The sequence below is a fragment of the Pristiophorus japonicus genome, chromosome 4, assembly GCF_044704955.1.
Source record: "Pristiophorus japonicus isolate sPriJap1 chromosome 4, sPriJap1.hap1, whole genome shotgun sequence".
NCBI classification, from domain to species: Eukaryota; Metazoa; Chordata; class Chondrichthyes; family Pristiophoridae; genus Pristiophorus; species Pristiophorus japonicus.
In genome coordinates, this window is record NC_091980.1 from 207684078 (window position 1) to 207699345 (window position 15268).

Sequence of the window (15268 nt, forward strand, 5' to 3'; positions counted from 1 at the left end):
CCAGAGGGCTCATCCCCAGGAGTCCCAAGGGATTTCATAATCACTTGGGAGCACAGGTATTTAAGGAAGCTTCACAGGTGGGAGAGGCACTCTGGCGACCTGCAATACAAGACTAAGGTCACACGTTACTTTGAGCTCACAGTATTCAGTCTGACTCTTTCTCCATACACAACAACTGGCGACGAGATACAGATAGCGAACCCAAAGATGCAGAGAACAGTGGGCATCCTGGAGAAATTCTCGGAGGGAGATGATTGGGAAGCTTTTGTGGAGCGGCTCGACCAATACTTCGTGGCCAATGAGCTAGATGGGGAAGAGAGCGCTGACAAACGAAGAGTGATTCTCCTCACCATCTGTGGGGCACCAACGTATGGCCTCATGAAGAATCTGCTCACTCCAGCAAAACCCACGGAGAAATCGTACGACGATTTGTGCACACTGGTCCGAGAGCATTTGAACCCAAAGGAAAGTGTTCTGATGGCGAGGTACCGGTTCCACGCCTACAAAAGGTCTGAAGGCCAGGAAGTGGCGAGTTATGTCGCTGAGCTAAGACGCCTTGCAGCACATTGCGAATTTGAAGGACATTTGGAGCAGACGCTCAGAGACTTTTTCATACTTGGCATTGGCCATGAAACCATATTTCGCAAACTTTTGACTGTAGAAAACCCCAACCTTGAGTAAGGCCATAGCGATAGCCCAGGCATTCATTGCCACCAGTGACAATATGAAGCAAATCTTTCAGCACACAAGTGCTGCGACAAGTACTGTGAACAAAGTGATGTTGTTTTCAAATTGGCATTGCACTTCTGCAGATGTCTCAGAGTCCACCATCAAGGGTGATGAATGCAAGGCCATTAACAGCTTGTTGGTGCTGAGGAGGTGATCATCATTTCCATTCATGCCGATTCAAAGAGTACGTTTGCAAGGGCTGTGGAACAATGGGACACCTTCAACGAGTATGCAGACGAGCTGCAAAGCCTGTTAAACCTGTAAACCACCACGTTGCAAAGGAAGACAGATCCACGGAGGATCATGATGGACCAGAGCCTCAGATCGAGTAGGCAGAGGTAAATGGAGTGCACACGTTCACCATGAATTGTCCCCTGATCATGCTGAATTTGAATTAAATGATCTCCCGGTGTCAATGGAGCTGGACATGGGCGCGAGCCAGTCCATCATGGGCAAAAAGACTTTTGAAAGGTTGTGGTGCAACAAGGCCTCAAGGCCAGTCTTAACTCCAAATCGCACGAAACCAAGAACTTACACGAAAGAAGTGATTCCTGTAATTGGCAGTGCTCCCCTAAATGTCACCTACGATGGAGCGGTGCACAAGCTAGCACTCTGTGTGGTACTGGCCGATGGTCCCACCCTGCTCAGCAGGAGCTAACTGGGACTGGGACGAAGTCTGAGCGCTATCGCCCGCTGACGAAACTTCGGGTGCCCAGGTCTTCAACAAATTTCCTTCGCTTTGAACCAGGCATCGAGAAATTCCAAGGAGCAAAAGTGCAGATCCACCTAATTCCAGGGGTGCGACCCATCCATCACAAGGCGAGAGCAGTACTGTACATGATGAGAGAAAGGGTAGATATCGAGCTAGACCGGCTGCAAAGAGAGGGCATCATCTCACCGATCGAGTTCAACGAGTGGGCCAATCCTATCATCCCAGTCCTCAAGGGAGACGGCACCGTCAGAAGCTGTGGCGATTATAAAGTAACTATCAATCGTTTCTCCCTGCAGCAACAATACCCATTATCAAAAACCGATGACCTCTTTGCAATTCTGGCGGGAGGAAAATGTTCACAAAGCTGGATCTGACTTCAACCTACATGACGCAGGAACTGGAGGAATCATCGAAGGCCCTCACCTGCATCAACACGCACAAAGTTCTTTTTGTTTATAACAGATGCCCGTTTGGAATCCGATCAGCGGCGGCGATATTCCAGAGAACCATGGAAAGTTTACTGAAGTCGGTCCCGCACATCATGGTCTTTCTTGGCGACATCTTGGTCACAGGTCGGAACACAGATGAGCATCTGCAGAACCTGGAGGAGGTTCTTAGTCGACTCAACTGCGTGGGGCTCAGGTTAAAACGCTCGAAGTCCATTTTCCTGGCGCCTGAAGTGGAGTTCTTGTGAAGGAGGATTGCATCAGGCCCACCGATGTGAAGACGGAGACAATCGAGAACGCACTGAAGACACAGAACGAGACGGAGCTGCGGTCATTTCTGGGACTCTTGAACTACTTTGGTAACTTCTTACCGGGTCTCAGCACACTGTTAGAACCACTGCATGTCTTACGACAGAAAGGGGCAAAAGCCAAGAAAATGTCTTTGTAAAAGCGAGAAAATTGTTATGCTCAAATAAATTGCTTGTGTTGTATGATCCATGTAAGCGTTTGGTACTAGCATGTGATGCGTCGTCATATGGCGTTGGGTGTGTATTGCAACAAGCTAATGATTTTGGGAAACTGCAACCGGTTGCTTATGCATCCAGGAGTCTGTCTAAGGCTGAGAGAGCCTACAGCATGATTGAGAAAGAAGCGTTAGCGTGTGTCTATGGGGTAAAGAAAATGCATCAATACCTGTTTGGGCTAAAATTCAAATTGGAAACTGACCATAAGCCACTTATATCCCTGTTTTCTGAGAGGAAAGGGATAAATACCAACGCATTGGCCCACATCCAGAAATGGGCGCTCACGTTGTCCGCATATAACTATGCCATCTGCCACAGGCCAGGCATAGAAAACTGCGCCGATGCTCTCAGTAGGCTGCCACTGCCCACCACGGGGGTGGAAATGGCACAGCCCACAGACTAGCCATGGTTATGGAAACATTTGAGAGTGAGAAATCACCCGTCACTGCCCGGCAGATCAAAACCTGGACAAGCCAGGACCCCTTATTATCTCTAGTCAAAAGCTGTGTGCTTCACGGGAGCTGGTCCAGTGTCCCAGTGGAAATGCAGGAAGAAATAAAGCCGTTCCAGCGGCGCAAAGATGAAATGTCTATACAGGCAGATTGCCTTCTATGGGGCAATCGAGTAGTGGTCCCCAAGAAGGGCATAGACACCTTCTTCAATGACCTCCACAGTACCCACCCAGGCAGCATAATGATGAAAATGATATCCAGATCCCACGTGTGGTGGCCCGGTATCGATGCGGACTTAGAGTCCTGCGTTCACAGATGTAATACATGCTCGCAGTTAAGCAATGTACCCAGGGAGGCGCCACTAAGTTTATGGTCTTGGCCCTCCAAACTGTGGTCTCGGGTACACGTCGACTATGCAGGCCCGTTCTTGAGTAAAATGTTCCTTGTGGTTGTAGACGCGTACTCCAAGTGGATTGAATGTGAGATAATGTCAGCTAGCACGTCCGCTGCCACTACAAAAAAGCCTGCGGGCCATGTTTGCCACACACGGCTTACCCAATGTCCTGGTGAGCGACAACGGGCCATGTTTTACCAGTGCTGAGTTCAAAGAATTCATGACCCGTAACGAGATCAAACATGTCACATCTGCCCTGTTTAAACGAGCGTCCAATGGTCAGGCAGCGAGAGCAGTGCAAACCATCAAGCAAGGCTTGAAGAGGTTAACTGAAGGCTCACAACGGACTCGCCTTTCCCAAGTCCTGCTTAGTTACCACACGAGACCCCACTCACTCACTGGGATCCCACCTGCTGAACTGCTCATGAAAAGAGCACTTAAGACAAGGCTCTCGTTAGTTCACCCTGATCTACATGAACAGGTAGAGAGCAGGCGGCTTCAACAAAGTGCATACCATGATAGCGCAAATGTGTCATGCGAGATTGAAATCAATGATCCTGTATTTGTATTAAATTATGGACAAGGTCCCCAGTGACTTCGAGCACTGTCGTGGCTAAAGAGGGAAGCAGGGTGTTTCGGGTCAAACTTTCAAATGGACTCATTCACCGGAAACACTTGGACCAAATTAAACTCAGATTCACGGACTATCCTGAGCAACCTACCTTGGACCCTACCTTTTTTGATCCCCCAACATACACACCAGTGCAACTGGCACCACGGTTGACCATGAAGCAGAACCCATCATCCACAGCAGCCCAGCAGGGCCCAACACACCAGGCAGCCCAGCAAGGCCAGCTGCATAGCAGCCCAGCGAGGGCCCAACAAATGATTCAACAACACCAGCTTTCACACTGAGACGATCAACCAGGGCAAGAAGAGCCCCAGATCGACTCCCATTGTAAATAGTTACACTGTTGACTTTGTGGGGGGGAGGGGGGGAGTGTTGTTATATATGTAAACTTGTATTTACTCTGTACAGTCACCAGAGGGCTCATCCCTGGGAGTCCCAAGGGATCCCATAATCCCTTGGGAGCATAGGTATTTAAGGAAGCTTCACAGGTTGGAGAGGTACTCTGGAGACCTGCAATAAAAAACTAAGGTCACACGTTAATTTGAGCTCACAGTGTTCAGTCTGACTCTTTCTCCATACACAACAAGTACAGCTTCCAGTAACGTATGGAAATGTAGCACTTTTAAATCTCACCTGAAAGATACTGAATAATTTTTATGAGGCAGAAGACCCCTGGGACAGAAAATCGAAGAAATCGCTCAACGGCTGGTTGCCAATCTCAACCTAACAAGGCAGCATTCTTTGCCGACTATGAATAAACCGAATGTTGTTACCTTTAAATACTGCTCCTCCAGTGGCCATCTGACTGTACACCACCTCTTCTTCCTGCCATTGTTGACAGCAGGCCCTCAGGCAAGGAGCGAGAGAGAATATCTGATCTGGGATGGTAACGCAGCGGTATGGGGCACTGTGTACAAGATGATGTCACAATCAACTAATTGTTAGCATCAGCGCAAAACCACCAGGGAACTTTGCGGGTATCGGTGAATTTGCCGCACCTGCTCGGTAACTCTTTAGCACCCCGTTATCGCCCCCGCAGGCGCTAACTGGAGGTGCAAACCAGGCCAATCACTCCCTATACAGAGCAAAAGCCAGGATGTTACGCTAAATCTGTATAAAACACTCGATAGGCCCCAACTGGAGTATTGTGTCCCATTCTGGGCACCACACTTTAGGAAGGACATGAAGGCTTTGGAGAGGGTATAGGATGGATTTACTCGAATGTTCCAGGGATGAGCGATTGCAGTTATGTGGCTAGACTGGAGATGCTGGGGTTGTTCTCCTTAGAGCAGAGCAGGCTAAGAGAAGATTTGGTGGCGTTGTTTGAAAACATGAAGGCTTTACATAGGATTACATCGACTATCCAACACAGAAACCGGCCATTCGACCCAAACAGTCCAGGCCAGCATTGATGCTTCTCCCATCCTCCCATCCAGCCACGGCCTCAGCATAACCCTCGATTCACTTTTCCCCCATATGCTTATGTAGCTTCCCCTCCAGTTTAGACAGAGTAAATAAAGTGAAAGGGGAAGAAATTTGCACCTTTTGCACCTCCCGTTAGCGCCTCCGGAAAATGATTTCTCGCCCGGGCGAAGGGGGGTACAACCGCCTCCCGTGGAATTGTGCAGGAGTTAGTGGCGGCGCAAACTGGTAGCATTCTGCTCCCACCAGTAGCGCCCCGATAATGATGCCATCGCTGTGTGCAGCGACCCGTTTTCACCCCATGGTGGAAATTGCGTAATAACCCATGAGGCTGCCATGGGCGATGTCAGCGCCAGTCTCGCGAGTTGTGAACCGCGCCACACTCCGCTTGTGTGGAGCAAAAAATCAACGGGGGATGCATGCCGCCATTTTCTTTTTACATGGCCAACTTACCAGTCCGGCCTTTCGTTGTCCAGTCCGCTTCTGTGCCAGGCAATGGCGACTGCACCCTACATCCCCAGTGGCATAGTGGAGGCCACTCACCCCAGTGCAGAGCTTGCAGCGTGCCATCCCATTTAATGGAGGGGAGGGCCCTGAGATGCCAGCGCTATGTCGAGAGGTTGCATAGCACTGGACAATTCATGCGCTTACTGCCCCGGTCCCGCCCCCGAGAGGAAGTAGAGTGCCCGACATTGTGCTCCACTTCCTCTCGGGGGCGGTAACCCCAATTTCACGGCGGGTCGGGACTTTCCGCCTCGCCTCGATTACCGCCCCGGAATGGGCAACACCAAATTTCACCCCCAAACTGTTTCCAAGGGCTGAAGGACCAATAACCAGAGGGCACAGGTTTAAGGTGATTGGTAAAAGAATCCGAGGTAACACGAGGTAAGAAACGTTACACATCGAGTGATTCGGAATGCACTGCCTGATAGGGTGGTGGAAACAGATTCAATCGTTGTTTTAAAAGGAATTGGATAAATATTTGAAGGAGATAAAATTGCAAGTAATGGGGAAGGTACGAGTCAGTGGGACGAACTGGATTGCTCTTCGAAAGAGCTGATGCAGACTTGATGGGCTAAAAGTCCTCCCTCTGTGCTGTAATTCTATTAATGTGGAGCTGAGAGGTGCAGGATTCAGGCCGCTGTCAGTCACCTCTCTCCCCATTCCCATCGCCGCCTCGAGTGTCTTTCTGGATTCAGATTCAGATCCCAAAGATGTAGCGATTCTAATGTATTCTTGTGTGTAACACAATCCTATATTTACTGGACCTCCCAGGGACTAATTATTATCCAGCATTGGCAGAGCATATAAGAAACTATCGGATCTGTTTAATGTCTTGTATTATGACATGGCAAAGGGGAGATCCAAATGTGAAAGAAGGAAAAATTAAAAATGGGACAATAAATAACAACAAACATCATCATCATAGGCAGTCACTCGGAATCGAGGAAGACTTGTTTCCACTCTTAAAGTGAGTCCTTAGGTGGCTGCAGAGTCCAATACGAGAACCATAGTCTCTGTCACAGGTGGGACAGATAGTCGTTGAGGGAAAGGGTGGGTGGGACTGGGTTGCCGCACGCTCTTTCCGCTGCCTGCACTTGATTTCTGTGTGCTCTCGGCGATGAGACTCGAGGTGCTCAGCGCCCACCCGGATGCACTTCCTCCACTTAGGGCGGTCTTTGGCCAGGGATTCCCAGGTGTCAGTGGGGATGTTAGACTTTTTTGGGGAGGCTTTGAGGGTGTCCTTGTAACGTTTCCTCTGCCCACCTTTGGCTCATTTGCCATGAAGGAATTCCGAGTAGAGCGCTTGCTTTGGGAGTCTCGTGTAAGGCATGCGAATGATGTGGCCTGCCCAGCGGAGCTGATCAAGTGTGGTCAGTGCTTCAATGCTGGGGATGTTGGCCTGGTCGAGGACGCTAATGTTGGTGCGCCTGTCCTCCCAGGGGATTTGTAGGATCTTGCGGAGACATCGTTGGTAGTATTTCTCCAGCAACTTGAGGTGTCTACTGCACATGGTCCATGTCTCTGAGCCATATAGGAGGGCGGGTATTACAGCAGCCCTGTAGATCATGAGCTTGGTGGCAGTTTTGAGAGCATGGTCCTCAAACACTCCTCAGGCGGCTTAAGGCTGCACTGGCACATTGGAGGTGGTGATGAATCTTGTCGTCAATGTCTGCTCTTGTTGATAAGAGGCTCCCGAGGTATGGGAAATGGTTCACGTTGTCCGGGGCCGCGCCATGGATCTTGATGATTGGGGAGCAGTGCTGTGCAGCGAGGACAGGCTGGTGGAGGACCTTTGTCTTATGGACGTTTAGCATAAGGCCCATGCTTTCGTACGCCTCGGTAAATACGTCGAGTATGTCCTGGAGTTCAGCCTCTGTATGTGCACAGATGCAGGTGTCGTCGGCGTACTGTAGCTCGACGACAGAGGTTGGTGTTATATATGTAAACTTATATTTACTCTGTACAGCCACCAGAGGGCTCATCCCTGGGAGTCCCAAGGGATCCCATAATCCCTTGGGAGTACAGGTATTTAAGGAGGCTTCACAGGTTGGAGAGGCACTCTGGAGACCTGCAATAAAAGACTGTCACACTTTACTTTGAGCTCACAGTGTTCAGTCTGACTCTTTCTCCATACACAACAACTGGCAACGAAATACAGATAGCGAACCCAAAGATGCAGAGAACAGTGGGCAGCCTGGAGAAATTCTCAGAGGGAGATGATTGGGAAACTTTTGTGGAGCGACTCGACCAATACTTCGTGGCCAACGAGCTAGATGGGGAAGAGAGCACTGCCAAACGAAGGGCGATCGATCCTCCTCACCGTCTGTGGGGCACCAATGTATGGCCTCATGAAGAATCTGCTCACTCCAGCGAAACCCACAGAGAAATCATACAACGATTTGTGCACACTGGTCTGAGAGCAGTTGAACCCGAAGGAAAGCGTTCTGATGGCGAGGTACCGGTTCTACACCTACAAAAGGTCTGAAGGCCAGGAAGGGGCGAGTTATGTCGCCGAGCTAAGACACCTTGCAGCACATTGCGAATTTGAAGGACATTTGGAGCACATGCTCAGAGGCTTTTTTATACTTGGCATTGGCCATGAAACCATACTTCGCAAACTTTTGACTGTAGAGACCCCAACCTTGAGTAAGGCCATAGCGATAGCCCAGGCGTGCATTGCTACCAGTGACAATACGAAGCAAATCTCTCAGCACACAAGTGCTGCTACAAGTACTGTGAACAAAGTGATGTTTTTGAATCATAACGTACAGGTCAGGTCAAACATACCTGCAGCTACATGTCCGCAGATGTCTCAGAATCCACCTTCAAGGGTGATGAATGCAAGGCCATTAACACCTTGTTGGCACTGCGGGGGTGATCATCGGTTCCATTCATGCCGATTCAAAGAGTACATTTGCAAGGGCTGTGGAACAATGGGACACTTCCAACGAGAGTGCAGGCAAGCTGCAAAGCCTGTTAAACCTGCAAATCACCACGTTGCAGAGGAGGACAGATCCACGGAGGATCACGACAAACCAGAGTCTTAGATCAAGGAGGCAGACGTACATGAGGTGCATACATTCACTACAAATTGTCCCCCGATAATGCTGAATGTTGAACTAAATGGACTCCCGGTGTCAATGGAGCTGGACACAGTGGCAAGCCAGTCCATAATGGGCCAAAAGACATTTCGAAAGGTTGTGGTGCAACAAGACCTCAAGGCCAGTCTTAACTCCAGTTTGCATGAAACTAAGAACTTACACAAAAGAACTGATTCCTGTAATTGGCAGTGCTACCAGAAAGGTCTCCTACGATGGAGCAGTGCACAAGCTACCACTCTGCGTGGTACCAGGCGATGGTCCCACGCTGCTCGGCAGGAGCTGGCTGGGAAAGATACTCTGGAACTGGGATAACATCCGAGCACTATCGCCCGCTGCCGACACTTCTGTGTGCCCAGGTCTTAAACAAATTTCCTTCGCTGTTCAAACCAGGCATAGGGAAATTCCAAGGAGCAAATGTGCAGATCCACCTCATTCCGGGGGCACGACCCATCCATCACAAGGCGAGAGCAGTACCGTACATGATGAGAGAAAGGGTAGAGATCGGGCTAGACCGGCTGCAAAGAGAGGGCATCATTTTCCCGATCCAGTTCAACGAGTGGGCCAGTGCTCTCATCCCAGTCCTCAAGGGAGATGGCACCGTCAGAATCTGTGGCGATTATAAAGTAACGATCAATCGTTTCTCCCTGCAGGACCAATACCCACTACCAAAGGCCATTGACCTCTGCAACGCTGGCGGGAGGAAAGACGCTCACGAAGGTGGATCTGACTTCAGCCTACATGAAGCAGGAACTGGAGGAATCATCGAAGACCCTCACCTGCATCAACACGCACAAAGGTCTTTTTGTTTGTGATAGATGCCGGTTTGGAATCCGATCAGCAGCGGCGATATTCCAGAGAACCATGGAAAGTTTACTGAAGTCGGTCCCGCACACCATGATCTTCCAGGACGACATCTTGGTCACAGGTTGGAACACAGTCGAGCATCTGCAGAACCTGGAGGAGGTTCTTAGTCGGCTCAACTGCGTGGGGCTCAGGTTAAAATGCTCGAAGTGCATTTTCCTGACGCCTGAAGTGGATTTCCTGGGAAGGTGGATTGCGGCGGACGGCATTAGGCCCACCAACGCAAAGACGGAGGCAATCGAGAACGCACCAAGGCCACAGAACGTGACGGAGCTGCGGTCGTTTCTGGGACTCTTGAACTACTTTGGTAACTTCTTACCAGGTCTCAGCACACTGTTAGAACCACTACGTCTTACTACAGAAATGGGACGAATGTGTTTGGGGCAAAAGCCAAGAAAATGCCTTTGTAAAAGCGAGAAAATTGTTATGCTCAAACAAATTGTTTGTGTTGTATGATCCATGTAAGCGTTCAGTACTAGCATGTGATGTGTCGTCATATGGCGTCGGGTGTGTACTGCAAAAAGCTAATGATTTCGGGAAACTACAACCGGTTGCTTATTCAACCAGGAGTCTGTCTAAGGCTGAGAGAGCCTACAGCATGATTGAGAAAGAAGCGTTAGCGTGTGTCTATGGGGTAAAGAAAATGCATCAATACCTGCTTGGGCTAAAATTTGAATTGGAAACTGACCATAAGCCACTTATATCCCTGTTCTCCGAGAGTAAAGGGATAAATACCAACGTATTGGCCCGCATCCAGAGATGGGTGCTCACGTTGTCCGCATACAACTACGCCATCCGCCACAGGCCAGGCATAGAAAACTTCGCCGATGCTCTCAGTAGGCTGCCATTGCCCACCATGGGGGTGGAAATGGCGCAGCCCGCAGATCTAGCCACGGTTATGGAAGCATTTGAGAGTGAGCAATCACCCGTCACTGCCCAGCAGGTCAAAACCTGGACAAGCCAGGACCCCTTATTATCTCTAGTCAAAAGATGTGTGCTTCACGGGAGCTGGTCCAGTGTCCCAGTGGAAATGCAGGAAGAGATAAAGCCGTTCCAGTGGTGGAAAGATGAAATGCCTATACTGGCAGACTGCCTTCTGTGGGGCAATCGAGTAGTGGTCCCAGGAAGGGCAGAGAAACGTTCATCAATGACCTCCACAGTACCCACCCAGACATCATAATGATGAAAATGATAGCCAGATCCCACGTGTGGTGGCCCGGTATCGATGCGGACTTAAAGTCCTGTGTTCACAGATGTAATACATGCCCGCAGTTAAGCAATGTACCCAGGGAGGCGCCACTAAGTTTATGGTCTTGGCCCTCCAAACTGTGGTCTGGACTATGCAGGCCCGTTCTTGGGTAAAATGTTCCAAGTGGATTGAATGTAAGATAATGTCGGCTTGCACGTCTACTGCCACTGCTGAAAGCCTGCGGGCCATGTTTGCCACACATGGCTTACGCGATGTCCTGGTGAGCGACAACGGGCCATGTTTTACCAGTGCTGAGTTCAAAGAATTCATGACCCATAACGGGATCAAACATGTCACATCTGCCCCGTTCAAACCAGCGTCCAATGGTCAGGCAGAGAGAGCAGTGCAAACTATCAAGCAAGGCTTGAAGAGGGTAACTGAAGGCTCACTGCAGACTCGCCTATCCCGAGTCCTGCTTAGCTACCGCACGAGACCCCACTCACTCACTGGGATCCCACCTGTTGAACTGCTCATGAAAAGAGCACTTAAGACAAGGCTCTCGTTAGTTCACCCTGATCTACATGAACAGGTAGAGAGCAAGCGGCTTCAACAAAGTGCATACCATGATAGCACAAATGTATCACGTGAGATTGAAATCAATGATCCTGTATTTGTATTAAATTATGGACAAGGTCCCAAGTGGCTTCCCAGCACTGTCGTGGCCAAAGAGGGGAGCAGTGTTTCGGGTCAAACTTTCAAATGGACTCATTCACCGGAAACACTGCGACCAAATCAAACTCAGATTCACGGACTATCCTGAACAACCCACCTTGGACCTTACCTTTTTTGATCCCCCAACATACACACCAGTGGCAACCGCACCACGGTTCACCACGAAGCAGAACCCATCATCCACAGCAGCCCTCCAGGGCCCAACATAGCAGGCAGCCCAGCAAGGCCAGCTGCATAGCAGCCCAGCGAGGGCCCAACAAATGATTCAACAACATCAACTTTCACACCGAGACGATCAACCAGGGCAAGAAGGGCCCCAGATCGACTCCCATTGTAAATAGTTACACTGTTGACTTTGGAGGGGAGTGTTGTTATATATGTAAACTTGTATTTACTCTGTACAGCCACCAGAGGGCTCATCCCCGGGAGTCCCAAGTGATCCCATAATCTCTTGGGAGCACAGGTATTTAAGGAGGCTTCACAGGTTGGAGAGGCACTCTGGAAACCTGCAATAAAAGACTAAGATCACACTACTTTGAGCTCACAGTGTTCAGTCTGACTCTTTCTCCATACACAACAGTTGGGGTGGTCTTGGACCTGGCCTGGAGACAGCGAAGGTTGAACAGGTTCCCACTGGTTCTATAGTTTAGTTCCACTCCAGTGGGGAGCTTGTTGACTGAGGTGGAACATGGCAGCGAGGAAGATTGAGAAGAAGGTTGGGGCAATGATGCAGCACTATTTGACCCCGGTCCAGACGTGGATTGGGTCCATAATGGATCCGTTGGTAAGGATCACGGCCTGCATGTCATCGTGGAGCAGGCGGAGGGTGGTGATGAACTTTTGGGGGCATCTGAAACGGAGGAGTATGCACCATAGACCCTCGCGGTTGCCTTTGTAAGGTCGAAGAAGGCCATGCCTAAGGGCTGTAAAATACTCTATAAAATCTCATTTGTACTCAAAGTTGTAAAATACTCTATAAAATCACATGTACATGACAATGACCTTTCATGACTTTACAGGTAAAGAAAAATGACCAGATGTTCTATGTTTAATTTAATAAATAAGAAATAGAAATTCAGTCATTCAAACTTGAGGTTTTTATATTCTTATCTATTCATGTCTATAATAAAATAGGTGATTATGCGTTTCTATTAAAGGGTTCAAATCCGAGTTGAGTCCAAGTTTTGTTATGTTTATTATAAATTTCAGATAAAAATCATAATTTTTAAAACCATATTTTAAAGTACAATAGTTGTTAAGGTATATAATTATGGTAGTTAAAAATGTCACAATGAAATTTAAAAATTAGATATTGTTGTGAACATACCATGAACACAGTTGTTTAATATTTAATATCTCATCCAGAGTAAAGAAGGTGGTAATTCTCTGAGCATTCATTGTCAGGAAATGAAGTGTCACAATAAAAGCATAAATACATAATCAAACAGAAAAGTACAATAAAACTCATGTACATTCCATGTAACAGACCCAATTCCCTCCAAATTTATGTCACCTTCGGATTTATTTAAATTTGATTCAATTTGCTAAAATAATGCGATAAGGTATTTCAGTTAGTGTTGCTGATGGAAAGAACTAGTAACTTAGAAGCAATGAAAGAACATTTTAGTGTGCTTTGAAATGGAGCAGATCAGCTTGTTATGGAAGTAGGATTTCCAGTTAGTGATGCTGTTATTTTCCCTTTTCATAACAAAAGGTTTTCAACTCTGAAAATTGCCAGGGCACCAAAGGTTCTTGAAAGATATTGCTTTGCTTTGCCATAGTTGTTCACTCCATTTGCACGATATCTATCACCAGAACTCAATTAAACACAGCCTGCCTTTCCTCAGTTGAAATAAACTGTTTACTCCCACTTTTTCGCTGTTTACTTCAAATGATGTAAAGGACCCAAATATGACCGTAACATAGGTGTCTAGGGAAACGCTTGGGGTCAAAAAATTTAACCCACGGAAGAAAGCCAGGTTTCTCCATTGCAACAAGAGACCTTCTTTCTTCCACAACTAAATGGTTGCATTATAATGTTATTTATACCTCACGCAGTGTTCCAACAACTCTCCCATTCACACCAGAAGGAGTACGTTCTCTTTGTCACTAAGTATTGGATTTGTCCCTTGAGATTCACATTAGTCTATAGGTCGTTTTAAAGGATGAAACAGGATTAGATAAAGTTTACGGACTGAGATGGCAATCATAGAAACAAGGCTGCTGAAAGTGCAGTTCCTTCTTGTATTTCAGACTATCAAACCCCTCTTTGTTTCAATATTATCACTTCTTTCTTGGCGGATTGCAACTGAGCTAAATCAAAGCTTTACATGATTCAGCTCATTTTTCTAAAACAGTAAAACATTTGCTTTTTCCATTGGAAGCGCACTGTTCACTCTGCAAAACCTCAGGAAAATTCACTAAAACAGAAATATTGGATCAAGTGTGTCATATGCACAACCCATGGGCTCTAGGCGTTATAGGTTTGATACTTCATTTGTAAAAATGCTAAATGCTGATATTTAATAAAACAGTAACTCTCATTACATTTGGCTCTGTGAGTTTTTGGAAGGAAACAGGGTGAAGATTACAGAAGGAATAGATAGGGAAATGGATGGTGCAGTGGCCTTGAATACAGATTAAGATTGGATAGTAAGTGGAAAGATTCACTGGAATCTTTCTGTGATTGTGATTAAGAGTCTTTGTTGGGGCAGGGTTAATAGTGAAGCCACACTATTCTGGTTCTAGATTACCTTGTTAGTTACTAAGCGGTAAAATAGAAACATATTGCATGCTCTAACCCTACTGGACCCACTTCCCTCACCTCAAGGATCATAAAATTTACTCAAAACACTAAATTAATAAATGCCCAAGCCAAAACAAATTACGCAATAAAGTCTAGTCATGAAGGATAATACTGGTCAGTAAATGTTAATAAATAATGGGCCTGAAATTCCACAATCTTTTTGAGACAAAAGTGGTGCAGTGTCGGGCAAGGTGGGGTTAGTGGGGTGGAGGGAGGGGGGGGCAGAATTGCTAGTGTTACACCTGTTCTAAATTCTAGTGGAACTGGCTGCTGGCAGAAAATGCTGCCCTCCTCCAAAGTGCTGCATGGATGTAAATGACTGGAGCAAAATCTGCTGTCCCAGAAAATCCATCATTTACGGCAGAATTGCATCTGACTTGATTTAAGCTTGTAGAGCAGAGGAGCGAGTTACCTGCATAACTTGTTAAACCAGGAAGTGACTGAGTTCACAGGATTTGAATTCACACCAACTTTGAACAACCAGCATTGTCTGGAGCGATTAGAACAGTCTCTTCTCAGCAGTGTTGCTAAGGAAGGATTCTGCAAACAGCCTTTCAGTATTTCCGGCAGGGAACTCATTTGGTTCCCACTCTTCTGTCATGGAGCCTTTTCCATGAGGTTCACAGTGGCCATTCCCATATTTATTCTTATGATGTAGCAGAACAGGAGTAGGAGGAAGAGAAAATGAGAGCAGCATTTTACCAGCGTCTACAGACTGCCTCAGAATGTATCAAAAGAGATCTGCTTAGAGAAACGACCTGATGC